The sequence below is a fragment of the Sitodiplosis mosellana genome, unplaced genomic scaffold, assembly GCF_009176505.1.
Source record: "Sitodiplosis mosellana isolate CC-2019 unplaced genomic scaffold, AAFC_SMos_1.0 Smas_scaffold_6167, whole genome shotgun sequence".
Lineage (NCBI taxonomy): Eukaryota > Metazoa > Arthropoda > Insecta > Diptera > Cecidomyiidae > Sitodiplosis > Sitodiplosis mosellana.
Genome location: NW_022601408.1, coordinates 3,229,300 through 3,243,747, shown reverse-complemented (window position 1 = coordinate 3,243,747; position 14,448 = coordinate 3,229,300). Strand labels below are relative to the sequence as shown.

General features: G+C 34.6%; 1 protein-coding gene across 1 annotated transcript in view; it reads left to right on the top strand.

The window, feature by feature from the left end:
- The first annotated feature begins 5,735 nt into the window (after positions 1-5,735).
- Positions 5,736-14,448, top strand: part of LOC129575511 (octopamine receptor beta-2R) — a 44,560-nt gene continuing 35,847 nt past the window's right edge. The window contains exon 1 of the mRNA XM_055459249.1: positions 5,736-5,754. The gene's annotated coding sequence lies outside the window, so the exon portion shown is untranslated. The remainder of the gene's footprint in view (positions 5,755-14,448) is intronic.

Below are 14,448 nucleotides of genomic sequence, written 5' to 3'. Positions count from 1 at the left end.
AAATGATATACAGAAATTTGCAAACGAAATTTTCGCCTACTCAACAACGACGACGACGACGACGAGAGTAAGAGAAAGAAAGTTTTCTGTTATTTGAAGTCAACAGTATTCAAATATTACTAAAGTTAAACTCGTAGTAAAGCTGTGGCACTATTGGACAAGACGGCCAAACTCTCGAGATTTCAATCTGATTGCTTGTTGGATTTACATGAAATTGGAATTTTATATTTTACAATTGTGTGCCGAATGTGATGGGAACGGGGAAAAACGAACTGAAGTGAGAAAAAATGGCAAAAGACGATTATGGGATCGGAATACATTCAGCGCTCACCACAGCCGAACATTTAAATTAATTTTACTTTTGAGTACTTGTTTATTTTGAAGTCTAATTCCAATGTGTTGTCGTTTAGTGCATGACAGAACATTTATCTTTCGTATTCAATACGGCCACAAAATCCGATTGCTGAACAAGTAAAAAACAACGGGAAGAGTTGAACAGCAAACTAAATAAATTATTTGAAATATTCTTTCGAAGCGCGTTATTTTACAACGACAAGAGTCAGACGATGACCTCTGAGTTTCATTTGCTTTCAATCACATTTTACAGTTCAAATACGTGTCAAATCCGCAAATCCAAACTTTGCGCAATGTGGATCGAATGCAACCAAAATGTGTCACATCCAGAATATATAATAAACTTATCCAGAACAGAATAGAATAGACGATTCATTGAATATTAAAAATACTGCAATTTCCAACGTTAAGCAAAATCTCCGCACAACATTAGGCTTTGTTATGCGCTAAATCCATCTGCGCAAAAGTTTTAGAATGAACCATAGCTTCTTTAGACTCGTCTGAAATTTTCGGATTTTTTAATTTAAATTCTCATTACATGAACCATTTTTTACATACAAACCAATGGAATAATCACGAAGCCATTGGTGGACATTGAACATAAACAAGCATCTTTAAAATCGACAATGATATATATACAACATTTTATCAATTACTTTGGCACCAAACTCAAATATTTATTCGGGGTTCTAAAACTACTAAACTAGGATAAAAAGAAGAAGATCTCCAGAAAAGGGTGGTGTTGTTAGTCATATCGTAAATATTCTTCCGTCCACATACAGGCAATGTCCGAAACAATTTAATATTTGGGTTAACTCATAACCTGGATTTCAGCGGGAATAGCCTGTAACTCGTTCAGTTTGAGTTTGTATGTGAATGTGTATGTGTGTTTTTCTGCAATGATGAAAACCGGAGATGAAATCATGTCCAAACAAACCAAAATCCATTTGCAATTTTGCAATAAAACTCATAGTCGTGAACGTATCATTGAAAAAAAAAAAAAAAAAAAAACGATGTGTGTTTTGGGAACTGCAATAGATTATTCAATTATTTAAAAAGGATGGACGTTTTCACCATGCTTCATGCGCTGTTGCATGACCATTCACAAAAAATACATGTTCAAAGTAATCCACTATCGAAACTAACCGGCCAACCTTTTCAAAAGCAATGCAGCAAGATTACCTCTCGGAAGCGTTTGACTCGTGTGGATGGCTTCGAATGCATTGCTTTTGTGTAGTTCAAGTGTCTTTTTGGTGCAGCATCCACGAATAATAAACAAGATTTTTTTTCTAAGAATATTTCGGTAAAACGGATTTTTAGTATGGAAGGGACTTTCTATGTTATACTCAAATTTTTTATTTAATTTAAAGCCGTGACACCATTGTTCAAAAATGAAATAAAAGAACTTGTAATTCATTTTCAGAAGAAGTGAGATTCTCTTTTTGTTCTTTGCGAAATGATATTCTTAGTATTATGGTTTTAGAAGGAACGAATTTAAAATTCGGAATTTTACTTACTTCGAATACACATTTCATGTAGTGCGCAAAAAATTGTTTGTTCTGAAACTCTCAAGATTGGTCTTGTTTTGTTTTTGATTTTATTGTTGTTTCGTCTCCAACATTGTATCGACATGGTGCTCGACGACCGCACTTCACCGAAATTCATTTAACAATTCCATTTATTCACATCCGAAAATATTAACAAATATGAGCGTACATTTATCAAATCGAGATGCTAAACATTGATACTTTGATACTCATTCAATCACAACCCGAACTACGCATGTTCAGATGTATAACAGAAGACACACTCACCTCCCGAGTGTTAATAGCATTTTCAAGTAGTCCAAGCTATTGTCTTATTAAACCATTTATAACAATCACTAACTCGAATTGTAAATGCGGTTTTACTGTTGTTTTCTGGCATTGGCGCTGCCGTTGCAGTGTTATGAAGCATTTATGCGGTTCGGAAAATGCATTTGTAAATAGATTGCATTGAACAAAAGCAAAAGCATAAAGTTGTTTTGCCGCACGTTCTGTCTGCATATTTGTTGCTGTACTTGTACGAATTGTGCGGTTTTTTTGAATCTATATGTTACTCATAGATACCAAACAGAGAGAAAAAGAGAAAGGAATAAAATGAAAAAAGATATATACATGTATAGAGAAAGAGCCTCTTATACATCTGCCGTCCATATGGTTGAGTGAAGTTGGCGAAACGTATCATTCATACCTTTTTTATGACTATTGTTACAGCTTTTGCGATTCACTTAAAATCCACACGGAAGAGTGCTTTTTATTGGTGCAAAACGGTTGAAGCAGCCTACATACCTTTCCGTGGTTTTATGCGATTTAAAATTACGAAAGCATCAACGGTGTCAATAGCACATTGCATTTGGGGTGCCACTTGATTGTTGTTCTTACATTAATTCACTGTGTAAGTTCACTAAGCGCAATAAATTGAACCCCACATTCTTAATTTAATTAAAACAAGTTAAGAGACTTTCGCACCGTCAGTATCGGGTTCAAGTAGTTTCTCAGTGTCAATGCGGATGTGAATAGGGATGCTACCATGTACTGTACATGTACATCATCGAGCCGCCATTGAAACCATTTTGCTAAAGCATTAAATAAAAATTTGATTATGCTTTAATTTTTGTTTGGAAGTGTCTCGGACAACAACCAAATTGGCTGAAAAAGGATTGAATACGAACAATTGAATTCGAAGAACTTTTCGAAATAAGCTTATTAAAAATGATGCATTTAATCGTATTTCGTTCGTATTTTTTGATATGATATGTGCACGTGTGCATTCTACCAATCGATTCAGAATATTTTTCTCCGACTCATAACACATTCAATCAATTCATTAAAAACCAATTGGATGCTAACATTTCACAGAAGCGATGGCATGTGTCGTGCAGAAATTTCATCATTGCCATTGCTTCATTTCCCCTGATATCATATTGAATCAATAGAATTTTCTCGCTCAAATCGTACTAAATGCATTCTTCTCTCCCATTTACTAGTATTTTGATATTTTTCACTGATTATTTTCAATTGAACTAAAACTACAATACAGAAATTATAATAACGAAATGTTTGTTCCCCGTGCTATATACTAAAGCATATATGTATACCTTTCGTGTAATAATATTTTATTCAAAACTAAACATTCTTTTGACTCAACAAATTATCGAATTTTCAGATGGTACATACTCCAGCGGGAAAAAAAATAAATCACATGCCATTCGATTAAGCATTTACAGGTGGCGCAGAATAACTGTCGGTTTTATATTTGGCTATAAATCAAACAAATTTCAAGATAATTGAGTGCTTATTTTTGCATACAGTAGATATGGTGAAAATAATTTTTATTTCAGCCATCAGATTTGGTTTTTCTACAATTTTGGCCGAGCTACAGCCATAGATGTGCCGAAAAAAAATCACTCGCGACGCGCACCGATTTTTCAGGAATCTACATCCAAATCCTTACTATTCGTTTCGCGGATCGCGAGCTAAGTTGTGGCCAAAAAATCATTGGACCGTTGGCTTTCGTGGGCATATGGGCAAAAAAGAAAAAAAAATTATTCTAGAGAGAATGGCATGAATCGAATTTCATCAAATCACATTTTTTCCGATTCTAACACATTTTCGTTCACTAATTTTTTACATATAGCGTTATTGTAAATCAAAAGAGCGTTATATGCAATTCTTTTTCATTGCCATAGACAGCAAAAATTAAAATAAATAAAATCGTAAGCAATTGAACTATCGTAATTAACAATGCATAAAAATCTTGATCTTTCAAACAATATTTTTACAGCGCGTCATAATTTTTGGGAATCTTAGCTCCAAATTGGGACTCATTTGTGTTTGAATGTAAATCAAATAGTGGCCAAGCAATCTTTGAACCCATATTATCTAATGACAAAAACACCAAACCAATTATGTAAACTTGGATGTAAATGCCGACTAACCAAGTTAGCATTTCACTCTTTCTTTCCTTCACTCTCTCTTCACACTCTTTCCACTCTTTCGCATGTATACTATAGGCAAAGGAGTGGAGAAAGAGTACAGTTTACTCATTTTCTCTCATTCTATTCTATTTCGTACGCATCCGAAAGTCACTCATTTATACTTACAGTAACAGCGCAAGTCGATGTATTGGTGACATGCCGATGCGTACGAAATAGAATAGAATGAGCGAAAATGAGTAATCCGTACACTTTCTCCACTCTAGTATATATGCGAAAGAGGTTTAATTATTTTGCATCGTACTCAAAATATAAATCTAGGAAAAAGACCGACAGTTATTCTACGCCACCCTGTATATTCAATGAATTTGGTTCTTTGAACATAGTACATAGTCAAATACGGACTGGCATTCCAAATTTATTCAATTATACATATATATATTTCTCTTCCGATGAATAGCAAAGCATGTAAGTGTGCGTCTCGATGACATAAGATGAACCACTTCCAATCTGTGCCATTATTCAAATCATATCACATCAGCAAACGACAATGCAATGAGAATAAAGAGAATATTGATGCATGTAGAACAGTTAATTCTCGTTAGGCCATGTGTCATGTATTTTCGTATTGGAAATGAAACGAAAACTGAAAAAATTTGAATTGAAGAATATATAAAAATTCATTCGATTTCACGATAATCTCAGCCCAACTGAATTTCAGAGTAAATACAAACTGTTTGCATTAATTAAATTCATTTTTTTGTCATTATATTCTCTAGAATTCATTTCACTTCCCATTTCTCACATCATTGAATCATTGAGAGATGTTTTTTTTTTGCTGTCTATTGTTCCAAACGAATTTCAGTCTAATCTGGCATTAATTTGGGAAATGATAATCAAAATGTGTATGCAAATAATTTCATTTGTTTTATCAATACACAACGAAATCACTACTAATAATTTTAGCGTTACTTTCAACGAGCTATAACATGCACGCATTGGCGTCAAACTGTTGCGAATGTTGCAAATAAACTAAATGGATGTATGGAAATCAACGCAAAATATTTGCATCAAATCATTTAATATTATCAGCAAAGTATGCATAGAGAGCCGCCACAACCAAATACTAGAGTACACTGTACATATCTATACTATTTGAGGTGAATTTGCATTGTTTTTTTTTTTTTTTTATGAAGAGAAATTTTTTCCATGTGAATGGCCTCATTGAAATTAGCTGTTAACAAATTTGGTTCATGTTTAGTGGTTAATTATATTGAATGAGATGGGTATTAATTAATTATTGGTTGATTGGAATATTTTGAATAGTTTTCTAGAACCGAATGATATGGATTGCGAGATATTTCAGATTGGCGCTCATTGACCGCGGCGCTCAGTTCGCACTCGTTTTTGATGGTGTATATAATGTAAGTGAAATATGTATGTTTGTTCGTGTGTATGTGTTCACACTGAGTGTGAATTGATAGTGGTTGAAACCAGTCATCGTCAGAACGAACCGAATCAACGTCTAAATCGTACAATTATTGAACGGATATCAAGTCTTTCATCAACAATTAATTGATTGATTGATATGAATATGGTTTGTATGAAGTTTGCAAAATTTGATGTGCACATACGTACGTTTTGACTATTATACATATCATCAATTTTATGCCACAAACACTGGATTAATTTTTTATTTATGAAAATTTCCAACAATATTCATCGACAGTCACTGATGTTGACAATGAAACGTAGCTCACGTAGCAATATCAACAAAGTAAAATTCAATCTTGGTCATGTGCCCTCTGATTTAGTGATTCGTTAAATTTAATCGACATAAAATGTCAGCTCTCAATCTCTGTCGCCAATCCGATTTCGTGCAACCATGGCATTTATCTCTTGATCATTACTCGACAACAACAACAAATGAGCCGAACACCACACAAAAATAACATGGAAACGAAACGTATCACCAAATCATATGGAAAAATAAAAATTTTACGATTATTTATTTTTATGGCTTTATAAATCACAGCAGCACCATCATATAGCACACTTGTTTTTATGATTTTCGTTGTCTGCTTACTTTGTGCTCGTTTTCTTGATGGGTCGGAACTTTATTTTGTAGGTATAAGTTGAATACAGGACAAGCGGTCACTGAACAAAAATAAATTTCCGATTTTTCCATTATTTCCGAAGATTGGCATTTCGGCTTTGTCTACTTTACACGCTCCTGTGTGCTCCTCTCGGTAGTTTTTTCTCTGCTGAGAGATCTCTTTCAATTTTGTTGACTTTCATACTTTTCGTATCAGTTTCAAAGATACAGGCACATTTGCTTGAAGACTGCTTTTCGCCTTCGTTTACATTCGTTTTTCATCGGTTTCTCGACCTTTTCTTCTTATTCTTTCGATCGGATTTTGAGTTTAGTAAAAATTCTTGGAATGAATTGCGTCTACAAACAGATTGCATAGATACATTGGGACGACAACTGTGTGTATCTCACTGGGTGTGTGTGTGTGTGTGTGTATTTAATCATGTTCAAATTATTTCTCAATACACATGAATATTTCCTTGAATGTGTCGATAAATTTCTGTCTTCGAGTGATTTTTTGTTCGTTTGCCTGCGCATTGAAAATGTTGTTGGCATTGTGACATTTTCCCTTCCTATTTATATTTTCCCTGCAATCGGTTGGCTCTTGTTGTTTTTGTTGTTGCTCGATTTCATGCTCATTTGGTTGGCACTTGTCGTGCGTTGGATTTTCATCATAAATCAAAATTCGTTGGTCCGCGTTTTTTGCTACACCATATTTATAATAATACCTATCAATTTTATAATTTGTTCTGTCGCTGATATGAAAAATGATGAACTCTTGGTATATATTCAATCCCGAGAGCCTCATAACAATGTAAAGTGTAATGGTACACACCAAATGCAGAACCTAATTCATGTGAATAAGATGACAAAAGCATTTAAATGATAGTAACTGGGTTGTGAATATACGAAATGACATCTATAATTTATGAACAAACGAAGAAGGCAAATGCATGCATGGCTACGACATGAGCACTGTGACACCACGATGGCGACGACAAAATGTCAATAGAGCAAAATCTTTCATTTTTGTTCAACGTTGTTGTCGTAAAAAAGGAAGTGAGCTTTTACAACAGAGCCAACGAGAAAAAAAAACATATATATATATAAGAATGAAAGATGAACACTCGCTGCTGAAATGGGCGAGTGTGAAGTCTATTTTGTCATCTATTTCTTTTTTATACCATTGTATCGATTTTTCATTCAGCAGATTTGTCATTTGGTATACGATTTTCGATTTTACATGAAAATCAAAACGAAAATATCAGCTAAAACAGTGTACAATATACACTGATTTGCCGTTTCACTTGAGATACAATATAGCCGATGCTTGATAACATTGTCCCAATTTGACCCGTTTTGTTCAATCCACAACTCAAGCTGTGCACGCATCGATGCCACTTCAAGGCGAAAAAACAATTCTACCAACAAACAATGCTACATGTATACACACACCCTACACACACTCGCATAAATGGTGAAAACGAATTTCCGACCTCAATTCGCTTGGGCTTATTTTTGGTAAAATGTTGCGTTTGTCGATTTCAAAAACTGATTCAATTGTTGAAATATCAACATTTCATTGCCGTCTTCATTGTTCCCATGTTCCCAGATATGGTTGAAAATTTCAAATTTGATCAAATTGTATCACATCCATAACAATTGAGCTTTTGATTTCCAGAGCACCGGAATGCTGTTTGTTTGTTTAATATTTGCTTATATTGTTTTCCACTAAACTCGTTAGCTGTACACCATCATCCGATTGCTAAATTTAACGGACTCTTCGCATTTGTAAAATAATATAAAAGGACTAAAGCAATAGAAAAAATATCCAATGCACATTCTGAATGGAATGTTCAGAGTGCTATTTCTGGCAGTATTTGCCAGTCGGCTTCTTTTTTTGTGCTGCAGTGAAGTTTTCATTGTTCCGTCGAGTACATGGCGCATACATCATGTGTTCGACAAACAAGCAAGCAATGGCACACACTGCTTGACATAATTTGATTGTTGACTTCTTCATCACATTCGTCTCAAAAGCTCGACAGGAGCAGTTGAAGAGCATTCATCTTGTTGGAAAATTTGTGTCAGTCGGCGGTTAGATTTCTTCGAATGAAACGTTTTATAAACGAAGTCATTTTCTAGTTTTCAAATGAAAAGACACAATTAGCGAGAATCATTTATATTTCGACACAAAATAAATGTTGCTCGTGACAGAAACAATTGTTTCCTTTTATTTCCTTTTCTTGACTGTAAGCCAATCTCTAAACGCTGTCGATTCGTTTGAGTCTCACAAAGGATTCATTTGGTGTTCTGAGTTTTCATTTAAACTCTTCGACCATACATATGGCGCGTGTGTGTTAAGGATCTGAGGCAGCGGCATCCACAAACAAACACAATCACAAACAAGGAGGAAAAAACAACTTATTGCACTGTTCTTTTGCGTAATTTTTTTTTTTATTTATACTCGCTTACGTTTTATACACGTGTACATGTGTATTTGTATATTGCATGCACACCGTCGGCAAACATAAACGTAAAATTGCACCATTGTGCTACTTACAAATGAGAATAGATTTATTTAGTGTTATTCACTTGCATGTATCCCGCGTTAAATTATTCTATTTAAGAAGCCAATGACAAAAAAGAGAAGAGAAACGAAGAACCTTTCGTGTGGGATGTGTAAATGAATGGTGTTAACAAAAGTGAAAAGTGTTCAAGAACGAATAGCATTCCATGAATAGAATGTGAGTGTGTGCCGTTTCGATGTATATACATAAAGCAGCGAAATGCTCTTGAGATACGAATACAGTTACAGTATACAGTAATAAATCACTGTAATTTTACGATTTCGCTTCACTCATCATCGTATCGTTAGAACAATAAAAGTAAAAATAATATTATGGTTTATTTGAGAATCTTGTGTGAGCGAAAAATGTGATTTTTTCCCTTTCCGTCCTCAGTTTTGGTTTATAAAACTGTTATAAAATGGTTTTGCCACAAAGATTCGTTCTTCAATTTAGTGGGAAAAAAAAGAAAAAAAAGAACCTTTTTTCGGTGTTCATGTGTTTTCATGTTCAAAAAATGCTTCCGAATAGAATTAAAACTTATCAGGAAGAAATTTAACGCTATATTTACATTTCAATAATTTTCCATATTCATTGTGTAATCAACCGAATAAAATTGGGTAGAGAATTCTATTCACAGTATTTTAAGAGCATTCAATCACGGACTTTTCAAAAAATAACAACAACAAACATTTGTAAACTTTCCTTTGAAGGAAAAAAAAATACTTCGATTCAAGATGAGAAACGGAACAAAAACCAAATTATTATTCTAATTAGGTATTGAACGTACAGTTTTATTAATGATTCAAAACATGCACATAATTCATGATAGCTTGAGTTTGGGTTTCATTTTCCAGCACGAAAATGCTAGAAAAAAACGCACACACTTCACACGCACGAAAAGTGGTACAGCAAAAATGATTAACTTTTGAATTAAAATCGTGTGCACGAGTCCATAAATAATGATAATAATTGGCATAAATTAAAATTCATCAAATTATTCAAATCGACCGAAAGCATATTACAGTTGAGTCTCGATTATTCGTCACTCTATTAAACGTCACTTCTGTTCACCGTCATTGTTCGCCGACGCATATTTTTTTTTCGTTTTCGGTTCAAAGTGAATTGACGACGTTCATATTGAAACAAAAAACCCTACTTATCTCTGTATTCCATTTCGTCTATTCAATTGTTTGCTTTGAAAAGCAAAAACACACATTTTTATACGATCTGCTGTGTTTGTTTTTATTTGATTTTAGAGATTTTTCATAAATCGCAACGTTTTTTCAAAGTTTACATATGATTTTTTTCAATAAATACTACATGTTATCGCAATTGCATATATATTGCATTACTTCTCTACAATTTTCTGTTATTCAAACAGAAATTCGATTATCCGTCTTTTTCGATTATCCGTCAACATGCCGGTCCGGTGTCTGACTGATAATCGAGACTCAACTGTATACATATAAATACATACAGCGCCGTTCATAAGTTTGAGAACCCCATGTAAAATGCACTATTTCTAGGTTTTGTGGCCTTATTCAACACAAATATTGCCTATTTGGCTCCGTGAAATGCGATATGCAAATGCGTTTTGAGATGCTTCGTACAAAGCATCATGAAGAAGTGCAAGTTTTCATTTGACAAGAAAATACAATCGGATTGAAACCAAAGAAGAAACAAAGTTGATGCAAACGTCTATTTGTTCACTTTTAAATCAAAATGCTTTCCATTCGTTTTATACATGGACGTACATATTCATTTAACATTCAAATATTAATCGCTCAGCATATTTTGCGAAAAGAGATGAAAAAAGAGGGAAGTCAAAGATGAATTGAAAATCATGTGCTATTTATTTATTCTCATTTCTATGTGTTTGTTTTGCCATGCGAAAGCCCAAAGTTTATATTCCGTTGGCGCTAAGGAGCCATTTTGCTGAATATGACATAGTTGGCACATTTTTGCTGGCAAAACGTTTACAAAAGGCATCAACAGCCACTCTTTTTTCATTTCATTTCATAGGCACGTGCTAGTCTCATGGATTGATTTCCAAATTCAAATCGAATCGAATCGGATCGTGTATCGATCGACCGTATGAGATGATAAAGAGCTGCCGGTATTTGTATGTATTTGTAATGAATAACAAAGGGAAGTGAATATGTAAGTAGATTCTACAATCGCATATGAATGAAAATGGTATTCAGACTAACTCTTGGGAGATGAAAATGTGCGCTTCACACACCCGTTTGCATCTTCAATGTGAGCTCCTGTTTCAATATTCATCGCTTTTCACATTTTGTGGAAAGTCAAATAGCCACGAAATGACGGTTTCAATACCAAGTGACACACAGAGACGCTAGGGGAATATCACGCTCCTGAATCTTGTGAGATATTTGAGATATTTGAAATAAACATCAATTGTATGACATATTTTCGAATATTTCGAATAAATAAATCAGATTTTTGTGGATTTTGGAGATATTTTAGATTTTTTGCATTAAATCTAAATAAATACATTTAAATATCATATTTATAATCACAAAAATCCAAAATATTCCGTCGTATTCACAAATATCCACCATATTTCATACGACAGATTCTTAGAGATAAATTGGATTTTTTTTTGAAATATTTGAAATAATTTAAGCGTGACATTCCCCTAGCAGAGACGCAGACAAACGCGAACATATTAGCATACACATTTTTATATTCAATACCTAAGTAATACTGTGTGAACTGGATTTCATCAATCCAACGAGAAAAAGAGTCTAAACTCTCTTTTTTCCAGTCTCTCTGTTTTTTTTTTTTTTTCATTCTTCGTATAGTTTTCTTCTTTTAGTTGTGTTACGATGTGTTGCGATGAAACTATGCCCTAGCCAATGCTACCGCGCTGACTTTTGGTGTCGGGTGTGTTTGGCGCAAGGGGCAATTCACTAAAAAGTTGTATTACTTTTTTCACGTTGTATTACTTTTTCAGCAGCGTTGTATTACTTTTGAGTGATTTGCCCTTGGTTTGGCGTCTTCGTTTCAAGAAGTTGGATTTTTTTCAGCTTTCTTATTCTGATTTTTTTGTTCTTTCTCAAAATGCTGTGAATACTGTGGATATGTATGTGTATGCGCGTGAGTTTGTCTGCCATTTGGCAAAGCGTTAAGCCTTCGAAATTACCGTTTTCATTTGTCCTTTATATACGTTTCGTTTACGCACATAAAAAAAACGATTTTTCATCAATTTAAATTTGGATTATTTTATTCTTTGCTCGATATCTTCCATGTGGTTATTCGCAGCCACTGTCAATCACTCATGTGCTTTTCTTCTGCTCTTCTCTCGCGCTCATCCCTATCTCTTACTCTCATCCTCTTTTTTTCTATGTATATCCGTTTTTTTTTATTAGCGCACAATCGAGGCGCAGCACGAGAGGAAAAAAAAAACAAACAAAGCAAGAGATTGGATCGGGCCAAAGGGAGGTAGAGAGAGAGAGAGAGAGAGAGAGAGAGAGAAAAAAAAAATTCTAGTGAATGAAGAGCCACCATAAAGCAAATTTAAATTTATTTTAAACTTTTTTACGAAGCTAGCTTAAGTATTAGCATAAATTCAACATTATAGGACAATGTGGATCGTGCATAGTGCTACACAATAAGTCGACATAGGAGCGATATGCGATGCAAGGTCGTCCAAGATTAATCTTTCACTATATGCTGTTGCGGTATATATATCCATAGAATTTTCATTGGAAATGTCTCTTAAAAATCGGAAACTTTTTGCCGGCTCTTACAACTTCTTCTTCTTCTTCTTCTTTGGTTCCATCTGCTTAGCAAATTTTCATTATTCTCTCCATATACTTTTTTATTTCGTACATACCATGGCAGCAGCGATGACGATGATGATAATGATGATGATACAGTTGGCTCGATGCGCCCCATGATGATTACAAAATTCAGTGTTTGTTTGAAAAGTGGTTTTTTTTTTCTATTTTGGGGCGAATCGGGGAGAGACTGCGTTTTATTTAGAACAAAATGGAATCGAGCGAATATTGCATTGCATCGTTGAATTTTGCAAAACACAACAATTGGCTGGGAGTAAAGTGCTGTTTGACAAACGAAGGCAATAAATTTCGATGCCAAGTATTCAAAGTACCATCCCATGGCAATGCACACGTGTTTCTCAATGTATAACGAGAAAATCTACTCGATTGACTCAAGTTAACAGAAGAGTCAAGAAGAAAACGTGCGACGGAATGAGCTAGTTCAAAAAGAAGCTAATCGATTTCCATTTGGAATGGTATCTGTTGTTGTACGTCGTTCGCTCAATTAATAAGCGAACGCGGCTACGCGACGCATACAAATATGCCATGATGTTAATGTCGCAGGCAACAACATCGTATCAGAGACGAAACAGGTGGATTGACAAACCTTTGCTTGATTATCAAATGAACGAATGTGAAATATCGGATTTAGCCGGCCTTTCACACGTTTCCTCTATGTCCTCCGTCCTTTTTCATCGTTTACTTGTGTTGTTACGTATAAACTTGACGTTGTTGTTTTTAAGAACGTTTCCCGATAAGCAGCATGGCAGCACTTTCTTTCATCATAATTGACAGAAGTTAAATTTTTTTGATATGGAACAAATTCGTTCATTGTCAGGCGACAATGACAGGTGAAAGGATGTTTGATACGCATCGCTGTCACACACACACACACACACAAAACACATACTATACCGTCAAATATTTCGATAGTGAATATTCTGAGCCATGAATGGGGAAAAGAACAAGGAAATAGGTAATGTCACGTACCGATTCCTTTTTGCCTAGATTCAATCTCACGGTTGTGAATCCGTGTCAGCTATATGCCAATATTTTTAACGTTGCACGCTTCTTGGATAAAACCAATTAGAAATAAAGTAGAAAGATGGATCGCAGCAGCAGCTCCTTTCGGTTTTTCCTTTTTTGTGTACAATAGGTACATCTATCGATTTGCTTACGCGTCATCTTCCTATACATGTGTATTTGCCAATTTATGTATCCATTCTGTCCATTATCATTTCATCGGTGATTTGACTTTTTCTCGCCGTAATGTCGAAGAATTGGTTAAACTGGGAAAAATTGGAGAGCGAAAGGTGATTGAAAATGCGAAAGCAGAACATGACGGACGGTTTGAAATAAATGAAAGGAAGAGAGAGAGAGAGAGAGAGAGAATCGTAGTTACAGACACTGATGAATCAAAATTGATGATCTGGCTATTGTTGTGTTTTCAAGTAAACAGATATAATTTTTCATGGCGTCGTACATTACGGCACAGACGTATATATATATATAAGTAGTATTTTGTTGCCTGATCATCACAAAAGTATATTTACATTTTGCCATTGTGATTGTGATGTTTTAAGTGGGTGTAATACAAAACGGGCTGGAGATTTTACCATCTAAACGGCAAACATCGAAACTGGAATATTGGATGAA